At 43.0% G+C, this 18,340-nt stretch overlaps 1 non-coding gene across 1 annotated transcript; it reads left to right on the top strand.

Moving 5' to 3' along the window:
• Positions 1-1,031: 1,031 nt before the first annotated feature.
• TRNAK-UUU (transfer RNA lysine (anticodon UUU)) lies at positions 1,032-1,104 on the top strand. The gene has a single exon. It is a non-coding gene; the product is annotated as a tRNA-Lys (tRNA).
• Positions 1,105-18,340: the final 17,236 nt, after the last annotated feature.

The following is an 18,340-nucleotide window of genomic DNA, read 5'->3' as shown; positions in this document are numbered from 1 at the left end:
ACTCCCCCACAGGAAATGCCAAGGGGCGCCCTTTCTCATTATCATCTACCGCCCATTTCTTCATCATCTGCTGCTGCCTTAAGTGCGTAAAGTGGGCTTAGCTTCTTAGGTTTCTAAATATCTTGTAGTAGCCGAAGGTAGTCCAGTACGCTTGTTAGATTGAATTGAATCTTATATAACCTACGTAGCTAAAGAGAAAATCATAATAGTCTAAGTGGACCTCTCAAAGGTATAAATAAGTAGACATTAGTCTTACTGGTTCGGTCTTTTTCTTTTTTTGTTATGATGCAACATTTTTCATACTTCTCAATTCTTATTTATTCAAGGTTTCGTATGTACTGAGTGACTCTAGGTCTATTCAGATGCAGCTTCAGGAGAGCTTTATTCGGCCTTTGTATGACCATCTTCCCTTCCTGTCTATCTCCTTCGGTCAGGTAGTTCTGCTTCCAATGCCAGAGGAGCAGGGTGGGATAGAAGGGTAGTTTCTGAGTTCGAGATGTCTGAGTTTGGAGCTTCTGCTTCTCTAATGTAATAATAAAGCAACAAGCAACGCCGCTCCCGTGCGCTCATCCCTTGCTTGTTCTTGAGCGCTACTCATTCATCCCTAGCTGGGTTCTTGGGATATCTTGATTCTCTTTATGATGATGTAAGGGTCGGCAACAATGAATAAGGAATCGATCAGAAGTTCACGCCAATCGATCTTCTGTAGGAGTAGGAGGTAGCGGGAATCCCCCCTTTCTTAGTTTAGAAGAGTGCTAGACCTCCACAACGTCAAAACATAGAACACAGCTCCTTTCGGTCGAACCCTAGGAAAGACGATCTTACCTTTTTCGTAGATAGTCTGAGTTCGAGCTACTGTAGTCTCCCCCATTGACCTTCTTTTTTAGATAGAATCCTCAATGAGTGGAAAGGACTCCCAAACTTGCCCCACAGTACTATACCATACAGAGTTGTGACCTTGTGATATGATAAGAAGAAAAGGGGCCAAGCCGCCCTCTTTTCTTTTCCGCACCAAGCCTTCTTGTAAAATTGGGTGTATAGCTCAGTTGGTAGAGCATTGGGCTTTTAACCTAATGGTCGCAGGTTCAAGTCCTGCTATACCCAAAACAAAAAACCACTCTTGTATTCGTAAGGATGCATAGTAGCCTAAGGATGCATAGTAGCCTTCAAAGAGCACTCTTTAGCCTTGAGAAAAGCCCCTTTCTCATCAACATCTTGACTTCACTCGTTGTTTGAGGTAAGTATAAAGGAGATCAGATCTGTCCAGGGAATCGAAGGATACATAAATATGGAATCGAGCACAGATTATAGGAAACAAGCAAACAAAACAGGTTGGATCCCATCTTTAACTGCGCAGAGTAGCAGCCTACTATTTATTGATGATCTTACCTTCCTGAGAGTTGAGGAACAACAGATGAGATAGCCGAAAGGGGGGACCCCAGGTAATAAGTTTCCTTTTCCGGTTTAGGCTTGAGAGAAATCAGGAACTGAACTGAGCACTCCACAAGTATGGATTGGATTGTTTCATTCTGATACCAACTTTCATGCTGGAAGATAAGGTTGCCATACTGGGAAAGGGGGAAAGGAAATAGGACCCCCTCTCTTCTCTACAGGAATGAACTTCTCCTCACCGACCACTGGCACTATACTTAGGTTAGGCGCAATAGGTGACTTAGGTTGGGTTGTCTGGATCGATCCTACAACAAATAGCTCTCTTTCCTTTTAATGGAACACTCACTAGATTCTGCTAAATAAGGATAACTGCAAAGATAAGCTGGGTCATCCGAAAATCCAGGAAATATTTCCTTGATTTTTTGCATGGCATATTTCCTATCATTTCACAACCTACTTTTTTCTTAGTTAGATACTATAGCACCTTCCCTTCATGGGGAGATGTTTATATACCATCTAAATTCATTCATTCATTCATTACTTACTTGCTCTTCTTTCCCAGTGATCGGAATAGGGATTTCCATGGATTGTAGGCCCTCGATTGTAATGATGGTATCAATGAAAGATGAAATAACATGATACTATTTAAAGCAATGGTTGATAGAGCGAGGTCTAACCTTGATTGGGTAGACCGAGAAGCAAACCACTAAGCAACTGGACTGCAGCCCCATGAAAACAAGCAGTTCAGAAAAGCAAGTCAGGAATACGGTGGCGATGCAGCAACGATACGCATTCCCGCAAGGGGTAGTGAAAAGCCATTAGGGGGAAGAGATAGGTTTCTTATTCTAAGCCAAATTACTATACCATAAGGAGATTACCATTATGAGATGACACTTGAGAGGGCACTTTAAAGTGATTGAACCCACTTTCCATGTTAGTTTAAGCAACAATATCGCTAGGGACCAAAGTAGTGAAAACGGCAACTCCATTTTACAAAACTTTCTGTCCCATAAGACTGTGAAACCACACAATTTTACATTCCCCTTGGGAAATAGGGAAAAACAGGCCCCGGATTCTGATAACTTATGTCTCGCCTAGTGGAAAAGTACACAAGTGACTAAGAAGATTGGAAGGTGGTACGAAAATACTCATCGGGTCTTTCATTCCAGCAGTCATGATATAGCTTCTAGCTTTAACCGCTCTTAAGGTGCCCACACTCTTGGCTTGAATCGCCGACTTGTGTTTCGGTTTAACCGAAAAGCAGAATCCTATCATTTCACTACTCGACAGAGGCTCCTCATTCATCCATCGGATAGGACGCCCCATCTATGGACCAAGAGAATGAGATATTGACTTTTTTTACATCTATAACTACATTCTCACATTTCTTTTTTGATCTCATGACTTTTTATGCGATCGGAAAACGAGTGAGATTAGAAAGGCCATCATTGGGGCAAACAATGCAATAGCTTTGGTGAGAGCAAAGCCCAAAATGGCATAACCAAATGATTGTTTAGCCAATGATGGATTTCCCGCCACGGAATGAATCGAAGAACTGAGGACGTTTCCAATACCGATAGCAGCTCTGGCTAATGCAATTGTAGCAGCTCCGGCACCTATTGATTTAGCACCTTCTAACATCTCGAGTCGAGAAAACACTTTTCTTGTCATGTTTTTCCTTCGCTGTTCTTTCTTGGATTTCTTGTTGATGATTCAAAGTACTCTGGCCTGCACCTCCATAATTTTCAAATATTGTGTTATGCGGACCACTAGTTTGATACATATTATCACAATTTGCAAGGCTTGTCACATATTAAAGAAAATGAGCTGTGGATTGAAAATCATCAGGTATAGGTAATCATCAGGTATAGGTATAGGTAGGGGGTCCATCAACCCTTGTGGGGCTGGGTGGGGTATCCTGAACTACTAGAGCAGCTCCCCCTTGTGGCTGGGGTAGACTCTCAGCAGCTTGGTTTATGCATGGAACGAAAATCCATCTTTAATAATTATGTGCAAAAAGTCCAAAATAGCCTATTGGGGTTCAGTTGGCGAGAAAAGCCTTCTTCCTACATCTGCGAGTAAGGGGCAACCTTTTTTATTAATTCACAGGTAAGGCAAATTGCTTTCTTTTAAAGAAGCATCTCGTTCCATCTTTCTTTCGTTAGTTAAGCCACCTTTTTCTAAGAAGGATTTTTGTAATTCAGGATTAATAGTACTTAGAATGGCTTTTTCATATTGAGAAATTCTGTCTAGTGGCATTCAATCACAGAAGCCGTTGACAGCAGCATAAATCACAACAATTTGTTTTTCAATTGGAAGTGGTTCATATTGTGGTTGTTTGGGCACTTCTGTAGGCCTTGCACCTCTATTGAGTAATGCCCGAGTCACAGCATCAAGGTCTGACCCAAATTGAGTGAAGGCGGTCACTTCGTGATATTGTGCCAATTCCAGTTTTGAACTACCGCAGACTTGTTTCATAGCTTTCAACTAAGCGGCAGACCCGACGTGACTGGCGGATAAGCCAACGTTAATAGCTGGTCCAATTCCGTGATAAAAGAGCTCTGTTTCCAAACAAATTTGTCCATCTGTAATGGAGATCACTTTGGTGGGGATATAGGCCGATACGTCTCCTACTTGTGTTTCAATTACGGGTAACGCAGTCGAGCTACCTGCACCTGTCTGGTCAGATCTTTTAGCGGCTCTTTCTAAGAGACATGAATGTAAATAGAAAACATCCCCTGGGAAAGCCTCACGGCCTGGTGGTCGGCTTAACTATAATGACATTTGTCGATATGCCACCGCCTGTTTACTTAGATCATCATATATAATTAATGCGTGCATTCCATTATCACGGAAATATTCCCCCATGGCACACCCTGAATATGGGGCAAGAAATTGCAGAGGAGCAGGATCCAAGTGGTGGCTGCTACAAGAATGGAATATTCCAAAGCATTCGCTTCTAAAAGAATTTGAACTAATTGTGCCACAGTCGAGCGTTTTTGTCCAATCGCAACATAGACACAATACAATGTCTCACTCTCATTTGTGCCCCTTGAGTTTATTTGCTTTCGGTTTAATATAGTATCGATAGCTATTGCAGTTTTTCCAGTTTGTTTGTCCCAGATTATAAGTTCTCATTGACCACGGCCTATGGGAACCAGGCTATCAACTGCCTTTAAGCCCGTTTGCATGGGTTCGTGCACAGATTTACATTCAATAATCCCTGGGGCTTTCACTTCGAAACGTCTTCGTTCGTGATCGCTTAGAGCCCCTTTTCCATCAATAGGTACTCCCAAGGCGTCGACCACACGGCCTAACATGGCCTTTCCTGCAGGAACATCCACAATAGATCCAGTGCGCTTGACAAGATCTCCTTCTTTAATAGCGGTATCACTACCAAAGACAACAATACCTACATTCTCATTCTCAAGATTTAAGGTGATTTCTTTCACACTGCTGGCAAATTCCACCATTTCTCTTGCTTGAATCTCGTTCAATCCATAAACACGTGCAATCCCATCTCCAACTGAGACCACTCGACCGATCTCATCCACTTGAAAATTCATGTAAAAGTTGGTCATTCTACTTTCTAATAGAATCGTGAGTTCCGCAGCTCTGGGTGAGAATTCCATACTTTCACAAATTAGATCGATGATATTTTGAAGGGAGAAATCCGCTTTCAAGAAAAAGATCTTTACTTCACACAATCTTGATTTGAATTATCATTTGGTGAACCGGGCATCTCGGACAAAGACAATAATAAGAAGTGATGGGAAGACCCTTTGCGGTCCTGCTCCCTGGTCTCTACCTTGCTTACCGCCCCTCGTAGGGGCTAGCGTACCCATACCGAAAAACATTTACTCTTTTTATGGGCGCTTTCGACTAGGCTCTTGTTAAGGAATCGTCCCAAACAAGACCGAGATTACCGCGAGAATTGCTACACTGCCTGAAGTGAAATTGCAAGAATCACTTTATACGCTATTTCAAAATCGAATGAATTGAGCAACTGTATTTCCCTAGTTTTCCATTGGAAAAGGGGCTTTTTTGTATGCAAGTGATGATCAATTGGCGGAGAAGCCGCTCCCGTGTGGGGTGGCTGTGAGAATGATTCCGAGTCTTTCTGACCAGACCCATGTGGAACTTGTAAATAAATAGGTTTGTAAGTGCCTAGCTGAGTAATAAGATAAGTACCTTTGCTAATAATCCAAAACCTTTCATCTTCTCTTTCTAGATATAGCAGCCTACCCATATTGATAGTGGAATTATTGATCTCCTCTTTCGGATAGCCCATTTTGAATAATTGTTATGGGTAAGGGCTTGACCTACCAGTTGAATGGAATCTACCATTCTTTATGCTCTCGCTAGCTTTGAACTTGTTTGTACCAGTAATCAAACCCAGAATCTCATTTCCCATTGCTTTCATCGCATAGAGCCAGATGCCGCATCCAAAGGCCTATTTAGTAAGTGGGGTGTATCCTTGGTGACACTTGAGAAATAATCCTATACTTGCAATAACCCACTACTTCCTCCACGGATGCTACATGGCAGGCATCTGCCGGAACTAGAGGCGAGCACTTTTCAATGAATTACGAGAGGCATTCTCTTCTCTGATCTTTAATAAGCGAAGCAACGAGCCTAGTAGGGGAAATACCTTCCTCAGGAATGTCATCAAAGCTAGGCTCTCCAATTGTAAAAGGGAATATTTCATGGCACAAGGGTTATTTTTAGGTGCTGTCCTCGGCAGACCACCACAAAAGGTCCGAATCAGGCGAAACTTCTTTTGGTGCCAGCGAGAAGTAGTAACAAGAACTCCTCCTCTGCTCAATATCAGCATGGTTTAGGTCTAGGTCATAATGCATTTTCTGATACCTTCCTTCGTCCATAGATCAGCGTTATGCTTCTGTCCCGTGATGAAGAAGGATAGAAGAATGGTAAGATAGGATCGTATTAGTGAGCCATGGGAAAAGAGTTTTTTCGTACCTTGATTGGACCCACCCAAAAGCAACAGAAATTCCTTTCTCCTCCTATAAGGAAATATCGCCGTTTCACTGTTCTTCAAGTACCAATGGATTAGTCAACTCAAATGCTGAGAGATTACTATAGAACCAAGGCGACTTTCAGGCTGGCTCCACTCTCCAAATAGAGCAGTTACTTCATTGACGACAAGAACCCCATTTCCACTAGCCAAAGAGCAATTCATTTCTTCGACTCGATGCCTCCTCAATTGCTCCCATTCCCATATTAATAAAAGAATTAGGGAAATGCGAGGGAAAAGAATGCCAAAAGCATTTAGAGATTTGACTGGGATTCATTCTGGCTCAGATGGCGAGGGATTGTTATAACTATTTTTAGAAGCATTAATGAGATCTCTTTTTTTCACAAAGTGATATGGAAAATCATGCAGAAGAACCTATATGTAAAAATAAGTCCAGATTCCCATCATACATTAACAAACTTCCAAATAAGAATAAGCTAAAAATGGATAAATACCTTAAGGAACTTGAAGCAGACCCTAATTATAAAGGGCAACCTCCTAAACCATCAGTATTCCTTGTTGGTGACATTGAAACCATTCCCTTGTTGGATCGGAACAATGTTCTCGCGGAGATAATAGAATCCAAAATCTTCCCCGCCACCATGCTTATGCAGCCGCCTTTATGACTGTCAATTCAGACAAGAAACTATCGAAGATTTAAATTAATCATTATAGTTCCCATGAATACATAAATACGCACCCATCATTTTATGATCGAAATGATTGTGTACTCCAAGCATTCATAAATGGAATACTTTCTGTTGTAAGCAAACAAAGAAAGTCACTAATTATTTACTTTCATAACATGAGTCGATTCAATGGTATTCTGATGACCCAACATCTTAGTAAGTTTCACCCCGACTTGAAAGTGGATACTGTAATGCGAAATGGTATTATGTACGAGATTGCTGTTTCTAGACGTGTTCAGGACGGTAGGAATAAATCACGTCTCCTTTTCAAAATGCGGTGTTGGTTGTTGATTCTCCTTGATTCCTTAGCAAACTTAGCTAAACAATTGTGTTAGGAATAAGAAAGCGATGTCAGCGGAATAAATACGAAGAAACCTATCACACTTTTGTAGTATAGACGTGGTGCACCTGATTTTATAGGCATCGAAATGGGTTTATCTTGGAAGATCTTGACTTCTCCGTGCCTTCTGTCTCCGACACATCATATCTCCTATGCCGACCTCGTACTTTTGATCACTTCTTCCTTACGAATTGTATCTATTAAGAATTGTGTCTATTTAAGCTTTTTCTCGATTGATATTCATTTTTTCATCTATCTCATGAAATTTCCCTTCTATTAAGCGATAAAGAGCAATTGACGAAGTCAGCAGGAAGTCCGTCAGATGACGGTATGGATCAAAGGAATCCTCCTATCTTCGACTGAACACCATTTTACTGGGATTTCACATTCCTATTCCGATTGGCAGAAGCCTTTCTTCTGTTTGTGCTGCCCTATGGTGATTTCTTACTCAACGTTTGCACTTTCTTACCAACTCTTGTACAAGTTAGGTTCAGCGTTGTTCTGACGATTAAGATTTCTTTGTTTGACGGTATTTACCTTCAACAACCTTTATTGCATCACTTCTCGATAGCTTTAGTGCTCAGAGAGTAAGCATAGCATATTGTCAGCTAGTTATTTATTGATAGCAAACAGCTAGTCGGTCAAGCCGGAGTCTTCACTCACTCAGCTTGGGTCAGCACCATATCTCTAATTGGGGGAGACGAACTCCAATCCACCCACTTCATTTGTTTCCCAAGGAGGGTCACCAGCGAGTCCGCTCTCCCCAAGGTAGTTAAAAGGCGTAGGTACGCATTCCCCTGCACAAATGTACCGAAGCACTTTACCTTTAATCACTATATTGGCTTGAGCCAGGGTCCTATTTTTGTTCTCCATGACTTCGAAGCTGCTTCTCTTTATCAATTTTGGACAGTTCTATAAACATTGGTACCAGGGGTTCTATGACAAAAAACTTATATATTTTTTCTCCTGGCATTTATGTATTTATTATCGCTGTCTAAATGCGATGACTGTCGTCAGCAAGTATCCAGTGCCCATAGTCGAAGAACTCCTGGATGTCTGGTGCCTCATGGTTTTCTAAACCCGATCTCAGAGGTGGTTATCACCAGATTCGTATGGCAGCTAGCGATGAATTCAAAACAGCCTTCCAGACTCTAGAAGGGCACTACGAGTACAAGGTCATGTCCTTCGGCCTCGCGGGAGCACCAGCCACCTTCTTGGGAGCCATGAACGCCACTCTCAAACAAACCCCTTCTGCGCAAATGCGCCCTAGTGTTATTTGACGACATTTTAGTCTATAGTGCCTCTCTTGAAGATCACACAATCCACTTGCAATCAGTGCTTGAGTTGTTAAGAAGGGATCAATGGCAAGTCAAATGCTCAAAGTGCTCTTTCGCTCAACGCTAGTTATCCTATTTGGGCCATACTATCAGCCGGCATGGGGTTGCCACTGAAACCCACAAAATTAAGAACATTGCCAACTGGTCTTCTCCGCAATCAGTCAAAGAAGTACGCAGCTTCTTAGGTTTGGTCGGCTATTACAGGCGCTTCGTTCGCCATTTAGGCATCATTGCAAAGCCACTGACACATCTCCAGAAGAAACATGGGGAGATCCTGAGCTTTGAGGCAACTAAAGAAACAGGATGCTTTTCAGTTATATTTAAGAACAGAAGAGGAAGACAAAGGAACCCTAGGATTTCTCTGCTCCCAGTGCTTAATACGAAAAGCTCAACATAAACCCAAGGATGGGCAACCACTGCTAAACCAGGATCTCCATCTCTTTGAATAAAAGCCATCCTTTCCATTGACCAGCCTACGAGCATCTTCGGTACTATAATGAAGGACGTTGACACTATCCCATTCTACGTAGCAGGGGTAATTCCAGAAACATCCTATCTAAAAATCATTTAGAGATAAGTTTCTATAGAAAGATAAGCGGGTGTACAAATGAACTTTCTTATGATACTATGATACTCAGATACCACTCATTGGATGGGACCGGTGGACCGTTGATCGATAAGAAGTAGTAAATAAGCCCTTTTCTCGCATGTACGAGAGATTGCACAACCTTGCCTTGAACGCTTGAAGTTCTAAATAAATCTGAAGAGGAAGGCCAATTGTATCATGTCAGCAATGGTACTCTCCTGGGCTATAGAATGTCACCTGCTTCAAGGTATCTTGCTTGTGAAAGCCGAACAAAGAAGAAAAGAACGAAATGGCGGTTCATCAGTAGTCAAAGGTAGAGACTTCATTCTTTGTTTCCTTCATCCTCTACCATTACGTTTTGCTTTTTAGGACTACCTAAAGGAATGGAATAGAATGATCCATAGTCGTACCTACTTGAGGGCACCGAATGCATACAGCTTACGTCAACTTTATATATATATATATTGATTCCATTCACACCCTTTGGGAACAGAAAACGGAGAACTTGTTGCTTTCTTCTGTTTTTGCTGTAGCTGAGGACAACTTAGATTGAAATGATTGACTTGATCTAGGTACGTGGTCCAAACGGATAGGTAGAATTACCCAGAGGGAGCCCTAGTTTCAGCATAAAAGGAAGAAGTCGGGTCCGCGCGGTTTGCCTTTTGGAATGCAGCAGTGTTTTTGGCTTTGGCAATACCAGCTAGCTTGCTACTTACTGGTGTGGGAGTCCTATAAAGAAAAGCCTGAGTTATAGACTGACTAAAGAAATCCACCTAAGCCGTAAGTTTTTGTTACAGCTGGCACACTTGCTTGCAAACTAGAAAATCTAATTCGAGTAGAAAGTGGACTAAGTCTTAAGAGAGATAAGCCGGTCTTTATACACTAGCCCTACTTCGAATTCAGTCAGTGGCCAGATGCATTGTAAGCAATTCCAGTCCCAGCTGCTGAGGTGGCGTAGTCAGCCCTACCTAAGTATTGAACAAAACCAACCATTTGTATAATATTATCCTATCCTGCATATTAATTAAGACCGCTTATTAGATCAAGGTTGTCATACATAGCATAGGAAGGTGGAGATCTAAAGTAATCTATATGTCCCTCAGCCAGCCATCCATTTCTCTGGATATGAAGTTTACAACATCAAAAAATGACCCTTTTCATAATGAAATCCATTACATGCCATCCAAAGAACTCTGATCTGGATTAACAGCTTTGGGGTCGAAGGACGGATCGATCGACCAAGCAACAACGATCCCTTTACGATGGTCAAGTGCGAAGGTCCCGATCGGATTGCTGATCTGCTAGTGTTGTTTGACTGATTTTTTGCATCTCAAAACCATTGATGCTGACCTGTCACTGCTCAAGTGATTTTCCTCCATGGTTCTAGGAACCAAACGAAGACTTTGGGTAGGTCAACAATAGATTCTATGTCTATAATGGAACGTAGGTTGTTTTTAGGAGGAAATCTTAGAAGGATTCTTTTCAGAGCGTAAGAACCATCGAAGAGCATGGAATTGGTATTGCTGGCAGGGACTTTAAAGTGAGAGCTTGATCACTAAACCCCTGCTGCTTTCGATCATTCCTACTAAAGCAGTTAGCAATGACTCATTGGAAACTTCTATTGGATCTGGGAGAAGAATAAATCCAATCAATGGGTAGGTAGTCAATTTCTGGCGAAAGCACAAACCTTTTCTCTTACTTAAGGCGATAAAATCCATTCATTTCGATAATAATCTGTTTGAGATGTGTTTTACCAAGAAGGTATATGGTTTACGGTTCTAAGCCGTTGAGTTCGTGTTTTGGTAGTTGTTGTTTTGAAGGATGGCGGATCCAGAGTTGAAGGATAGCGAGACATACCAACGCCATGCCAACAAGAGGAACCATCCGGACTTAAAACAGCCGACCTACACCCTGCCACTTCTTCCTCTATGTCAAGTTGATAGATTTCTGTACGAGTTTTCAAGTGCCATCTCGAGTCTAAGCGGTTGAGTTCAGTGATTGTATCGAACAAAAGCCCCCTCTGGGGCAGGTACGTGACTATATCTCTTCAAAAGTGTGTCATCTTCTCCAGTCTCCCGTTTCCACCTATTTAAAATGGTCAGCATGTGCTGCATCAATTGAATTTGAATTCTAAAATAAAGTAGACTTCGGTGAAGTTACCTATTCTCTGAAATCTGCTTCGGCCATCTCATCTGGTTTCGGCCTTCTTTGTGAGCGGCTCCTAACTCGCTCGACGGGGTATGATCGCTACTGTTGATAGGTCGATCGAAAAAGAATAAGTTCCAGGACTGAACAGAAAGAAAGTACTCTAACACTTTCTTCGCCATTCTTTTCTATGAGGAGCTCTATTTTGCTAATACAAATGTAATGCTACCTCCCTACGGTGATTCATAACTAGAAGAACTCGTTGGCATAACCGGACCTTATTAAAGGCCTCGGTCGTCTGATCGACTGAAAGATCTTATCTTGGAGTTCTAGTATGGGTCATCGGCCCTTTCTCCTCCTCAGTAGGTGCAAACCCTGGTTCTATAAATGATTATAACTGCCTTGGAGCTAGATAAGCAAACCTTCTTCTGTTTGAGTATGATGGATGTTACACCCACTGCCAGATACAAGCAAAAGCTTTCCAGCTAAGCTAGGAGTCTGAACGAACTCATGAAGCTATCCTTCTTATTGGATCTCAAGATCCAAATGGAATTTTATCACCTCGTATTTTGGCTTTAATTTCCACTTTATACTTGAGTTAAGCAAGGCACCAGCATGGGAGAGAAGATAGCCCCTTGGGATCGCTTACTAGCCGCCCTGCTTGATTTATTTATGAGGTATCCAGATGACACTGAACTGGCAAGGGAAAGGGAAGCTGATGAGAGGTAAGGGAAAAGTCCATTTAATGAATAGGTTCACTATAGACTGTACTATCTCTAGACCCCCTCTCTATACTCCCTCATAATATATAGATCCCCCGGATAATATTGATCCTCCAACAGCTGACACATCTTATCTAAACTCCCGGAAACCTTGGCATGGATTTTTTGAACTTAGTTGATTTCGCAAGAAGCAACTTGAAAAGCACAAAGAATACATCTAAACAAACATTACGTCTTCGTTCGGCTCATTCTTGCTTATCTCACCCTATTTCGTTACTTTATCTTAGAAGTAGGCATATGGGAAGTTACACAAAGATAACTTATCGGTTGGCCTAAGCTTACTCGATTCCATTCTTTCCAATATCATATACGTCTAGTGAAATGCATCTATCGCCTCTCCTCCCCTTCTTTCTTTTTATCCATTTTATATACCTAGTCGACGACTACTTCAGATTATAGGGCGGGCTTTTCTACCCATTGACCTGGACCGATCACTGTGTTTGACCGCTCTTGGTATTCAGACCTTGGACTTTTTCGCTAGGAGCCGATCCATTCTTTAAGAGCTCTCTACATAAAGAGAAGGCGTATTCACTTAAAGGAGTGTGAAATCTACCCTATGCCCCGAAAAGTCTAGGCACCTAAATAAAGTAAAGATGGGATCCCTGACCAATAGATTAAGCTATCCAATGAGTTAGGAACCTTTTTTCTTCCCCCCTTCTCTTCTCCGCTTTGCTCGAGGGAATACGATGAGCACTCATCTCCAGCATTCAGGTGGTCCTATCATCTCTATTTCCTCCCGGCATTTCCTTCTCTAGTCAGGGAAGACATAATCAGTCAGTAAGAAGTATATCTATAGGGAGTTCCTAATAGGAGAACTGGATGTGCAAAACTTGTGTCAAGAGGGGTGTAGAAAGGAGAAAAAGCATAGTTCAAACTAGCATCATCACAAAAAAAGCCCATGATCAAATGTCTTCTTTGAGGTAGCACAAAGACGAAAGTAATTAGTTCAACAAGGCCGATGATAGAAGGGCTGGGCCTAATTAATTGTTCTGGTAAAGAGATGGATGAGAGGGTGGAGATAGCGCATTGAATGGTTTGAGGAAGTAGTTAAACAATGATAAAATTTTGCACAGATAATGCGGGATGAAAGTTCGATATGTTCCTAAAAATATGCAAATTTGAAAGGTAGGAATTTTTATGGTGACCTATGAAATATGAACTCGAAAATGCCAACCTCGAGTGGAGTAGGCGATCTCACTACGTAATGCGAAAGTGCTTATCTGGTCGAAGTAAGAAATAGCATTAGATACTGGTCAAACATCAGACCCGAGAATATGGAGGACAAGTGGAAAGTGGATTCCAGGTTCGAGAGGTTCCTCCGTCTGCCTCGGCTCCAAGGCGGCTACCAAGCTCGTAAGCAAGCGGTCTATTAATGATACTTAATGAAAAAGAGATCGGCTCTTGGATGATATATTTTGTTATAATAACATATTCTTTAGGTTAGAAACCGATTCAATCGACTACTTACTGAAATGAAATAAGAACCCTCTTTGGGAGAAGTTCTCATTGTGATTAGAATGACCAGCACGAAAGCAGTGATCTTCTAGGTATGGCTCATAAATAGGCCTTGGCTTCGCGGCAAGTCCTTCTTAAGCATGTGATGGAGCTCAAAAGCGGCGTTGGGCCGTGAGGGCAACTGATGACCATTCGGTCTATTGATAGGATAGTCACTACCGAAACCCCTTTCTATGTCCTTACGAAGATGGAATACGATCTTAAACTTAGACGAGTTGCTAACCGAAGGCAAAAACCAGGGATTTTTGGAGTATGTACCTCGATTTCCAATAGGAAATTCATATCTAATAGAGGACTAGATCGATGTTTTATGCGAGGGCAGGATATCTACTCGCTTTCTTGCCTTATCACGAGGTATTGAGAATGGATCTAAGGGCATCCCTACCTACAATCCTTCCTTGGTGCCCCATTCCTATCTTTATTTCCAGCCATCAAACTTGTTCAATTCGTTTTCTTGAGATCTGTGGAATAGTGATATCATACTTGAATCCACATTCCCAGTATTTGAGGAAGAAGTAGAATCTTAGTCCTTTCGAATTTCTAAGTTGGGAATTTGATATCGACTAAATCAAGAAACTCGATTTCACTATGATATGACCACTGAACCCTTTGATGCAACATTTCTTGTTTCTAGAAGATCTCGGATGGTTTCTGAAGCTTCCATAATCTTGTAAAAGAAAGAAAACCTTTCTATAAGTCATGAAGATGTGGACCAAAAGACTAAGAAACTGCATAATCTATTGATTGACTGAAAAACTCAAGTTGAGTAACTTGCTTGAATGATCGCTCCGGCTCTGGGCCGTCTGATCTTCGGGATGCAGAATAGGGGATCGCTTTCCAACTGTTAGTTAGGACCAGTGAAAACCCACGCTTGGTGAAGGCGAAGTTCAGTTTAGAGATCTAACAATTCCTTATGTCGTGTATCCTCGATTGATGCAGCCTCAGATGCTTCAATTGTAGATTTAAGTATTAAGTGAAAGGTTACACCACCTATAGGTTCTGTATTACAGGCCAATCCTACTCCACTAGTACCAATAGGCAGCATAGGGGAAAAAGCACAACACCTAGGAAAAGGGATCAACAACACAAAAACATTCCGAGAAATTACCCAGCAAGAAAACGTATGCGCGTGGGCGCAATGGATTTCGCTCCCGTGCGCTCATCCCTTGCTTGTTCTTTCCGACTAGCACTCTTTCCCTCTCTTTGAAGTGATTTCTCAGCTCCACAAGTCAAACGAAATAAGGCGAAAGGCCCACTACTTCTTCATTCATGGCTTATTGATTTGATTGATCCCCCTTTCGTATTCATTCGACCTGAGGTGAGGTTGGAACAAGAGTTTTCATAAAAAGGATGGTTCTTTTATGCAATTATGAATGGGCAGGCCTCTTGTGGATTCCTCCAACTCTATGAATGAATTGGGGAGTATGAGGAAGGCCGATTTTCTTTCTATATGAAGATGAAAAAAGGATCCGGGTCAAACATTTCTTACTTTTGTTGAGTATGACTGAATGAGGAAGAGCTCCTTATGTGGTATCACTTTACCACCATCTGAAATGCGCGAAACTCCGATTCGTGGAAGCCAGTCCATGAAGATTCTCCCTTATCTTACGTGAAATTCCCCTCTTTCGGTAAGCATCCAGTATCTCAGCAAATGAACATTTCTCTAAGCTTATCATGTAGCTTATACGTCGTTTGAAAGCTGCTCCAAGGATCCAACGAATAGCTAAGGTTTGTTGACGATCCCTGGCTACAATCCCAGGAACATAAAAAATAGTACCTGCTACTCCTACTTTGACCACTTCGCATATTGGCTTTATATTATCTACGGCGTCAACCATAAGTTTTATTACATCGCGTTCAGTTTGAGCTAGGCGGTGAAATTGGAAGCAATTGGAAGCCACTTTTCAAGCAATTGGAAGCCACTTTTGATGACGAGGCCGATAAATTGATATTACGACATCGTTACTGTCCATCTTTTTCAGCTCTGCTCCCGAAAAGAGAAAGGAAAGGAGACTGATCTTGACGGCAGCGTTGGTTTTTCCAACGAAATGAATATTTTTAGAACAGAACTTCACACTCAACAATTAGAAACCTAACTAGATCAACAGCGCCATTCTTGAATGTTTGACATGTCTTCCAAAACCAATCTTCAGGATAGGATCATTTAAATGATTGAGATCACAAATCACACCTTTCTGCTAAGCTCCGGCTAAAGAGATTGTAGTAGCACCGGCACCTGTTGATTTAGCTCCTTCTAACATGTCGAGTCGCGACATGACATCGTTTCACGAAATTCCATGACAAAATGCTAGTTGCCTTGTAATGCATACACTGGAGCGTTTGTCCCATCAACGAAGGCTGCTATACGCGTTTTCTGAAGAGCAACATTCTCTTATAACCAAACATCGCAAAGACAGAAAGGAGTATCCTGAACAGTAGGCTAATGGCTAGCATACTTCGCTGAACACTCACGATATTCAGCTCAAGTTGGATGCATATTAGATTAGATTATATTCTATTATATCTTTCCTTGGTAGAGCGAAACTTTGAACCCAACACAAGTAACTCCCCCGGTTTAGCGATATTGATGGGTTCCAGCCTCATTCCACTAGCCCTAAAAGCATTCTAAATATATAAAAGAGGGGGAATGGATTCTATAAGAAAAGGCGGGCAAAGGTAGTTCAGGCCGGCCCACCACCGTAGCAGCCCCGCTGGGCAAAGTCAGCCCAGCCCACCACCACAGCCGCCATCATCTTCAACCTCCTGCCAGTAGGCAAGAGGGCGTGTGCCCGACGCGTCCGCCCACACGCCTGGCCACGTCCTGCTTCCCGTCGCTGCCCCGACGCCTAGGACGTCGCCACGCACCCGCTGACCCCTCTCGCTCACTCCCTTGAGCTCATCCCCCTCCTCTGTTCTCTCTCTCGCACGCACCCGAGTACGCCTGTCCTCGCCGCTTGCCGTAGAGGCAGCCACCGCCTCCCCCGTGCCTCTCCGACGTGTCCCCGTGCTCTGCCCCGACCCCCTCTTCCTCCTCACCGAGCCACGTGACGCTGGAACACCTAAAACGCTGGCCATGCCGTCTCGTTCAACCTCGGTCCGCCGAGATCGCCGGCGACCGCACGCCATCACCAACCCGTCCCCGAGCCCACCGAGCTGCTCTACGTGACCCCAGTGAGCTCCTGCCCCGAATCCCCCTCCTCCCCGCCATTATTTCAAGCCCAAACCGCCGACTCCTTGCTGACCGAGCTCAACGCCGCTCGGGCTCGTCGCTGGTGCTGCTCCGATGCCCATTTGGTCGCGCCAACGTGCCAAACGCGGCCGCCGCATCGCGTAGTGCCTTGCCCGCACTTTAGTTTGTGTGTTTGCTCGCTGCAGCCGCTTTCCCATGCACAACTGAACACCGGCCACCGCTGTCGAGCTCACCGGTGTCGTTTACGGCGTCCCCGTGTCCAGCAACTTGCACCACTAGATGCGGCAGCTCCCAGCTTGACGTAGATGGCCTCCGCCGTCATTCTGGTCGCCGGAATGCAAATCCCGCGCCCTCCGCCGCGTCTGCTGCCGCCGGCGGCTAAACGCCGGCGCGTTAGCCCTAGTTGACCAAGGGGTTTGACCTCCCCTGGCTCAATGACAGGTGGGGCCGCCCTGCTAACTAACCTAGATTAGGATTAACTAAACCTAGCTAATTTAGCTTAGCTACTGACATGCGGGCCCCGCCTGGCTAACTAAGTTAGTTAGGGCTAATCCTATTTAGGTTAGTTAGGTTAGTCGCTGACCAGTGGGCCCAGCCTAGTTAGTTAGGGCTAACTAACTTAGTTAGTTGACTGGGTCACTGACCAGTGGGTCCCATTGGTCAGGTTTGACCTGGTCAACACCTTTGACCTGCTGACATCACCTCGACGTCATGCTGATGCAGTATATGCTTCTGGGATTTTAAATAAGTCAGAAATGATTTATTTATTTTCAGAAAATACCCAAAACTTCTAAAAATCATAGAAATTCAACCGTAACTCCAAATGAAATAAATTATATATGAAAAATGATCAAAAAAATCCAATCTATCCATCTGTATCATTTTCATGCATGTTAGAACAACTTATGGCTGCTGTTTAGGCCAAATCATATAAATGGCATTTAAACCCTCACATATGGAGTTTGAATTGAACATAGGGTTCAAACCAACTCCATTTAACATGTTCCTAGTTGCATTAGCTCAAAACACAGCATATTGACATGTCATGATCATGCATCATATTGTGCATTGCATTGATTGTGCTCTCCTTCTCTATTCCCGGTATTTGTCCCCTCTCGATAGATGTGCTTCCGACGATGAGTTCGATGACACCGATGAAGAACTATAATATCTTCAGATGTGCCAGGCAAGCAAAAACCCCTTGTTCATTCCGATACAATCCCACTCTCTCGCTCCTACTCTTTTTTACTGCATTAGGACAACAACGATTCAACTGTTACATGCTGCGGTAGTTGAATCCCTTTCCTCTGCATGACCTGTCATTGCCAC

Source organism: Triticum aestivum, chromosome 4A (assembly GCF_018294505.1).
Source record: "Triticum aestivum cultivar Chinese Spring chromosome 4A, IWGSC CS RefSeq v2.1, whole genome shotgun sequence".
NCBI lineage: Eukaryota > Viridiplantae > Streptophyta > Magnoliopsida > Poales > Poaceae > Triticum > Triticum aestivum.
This window is presented reverse-complemented; position numbering and strand designations above follow the sequence as displayed.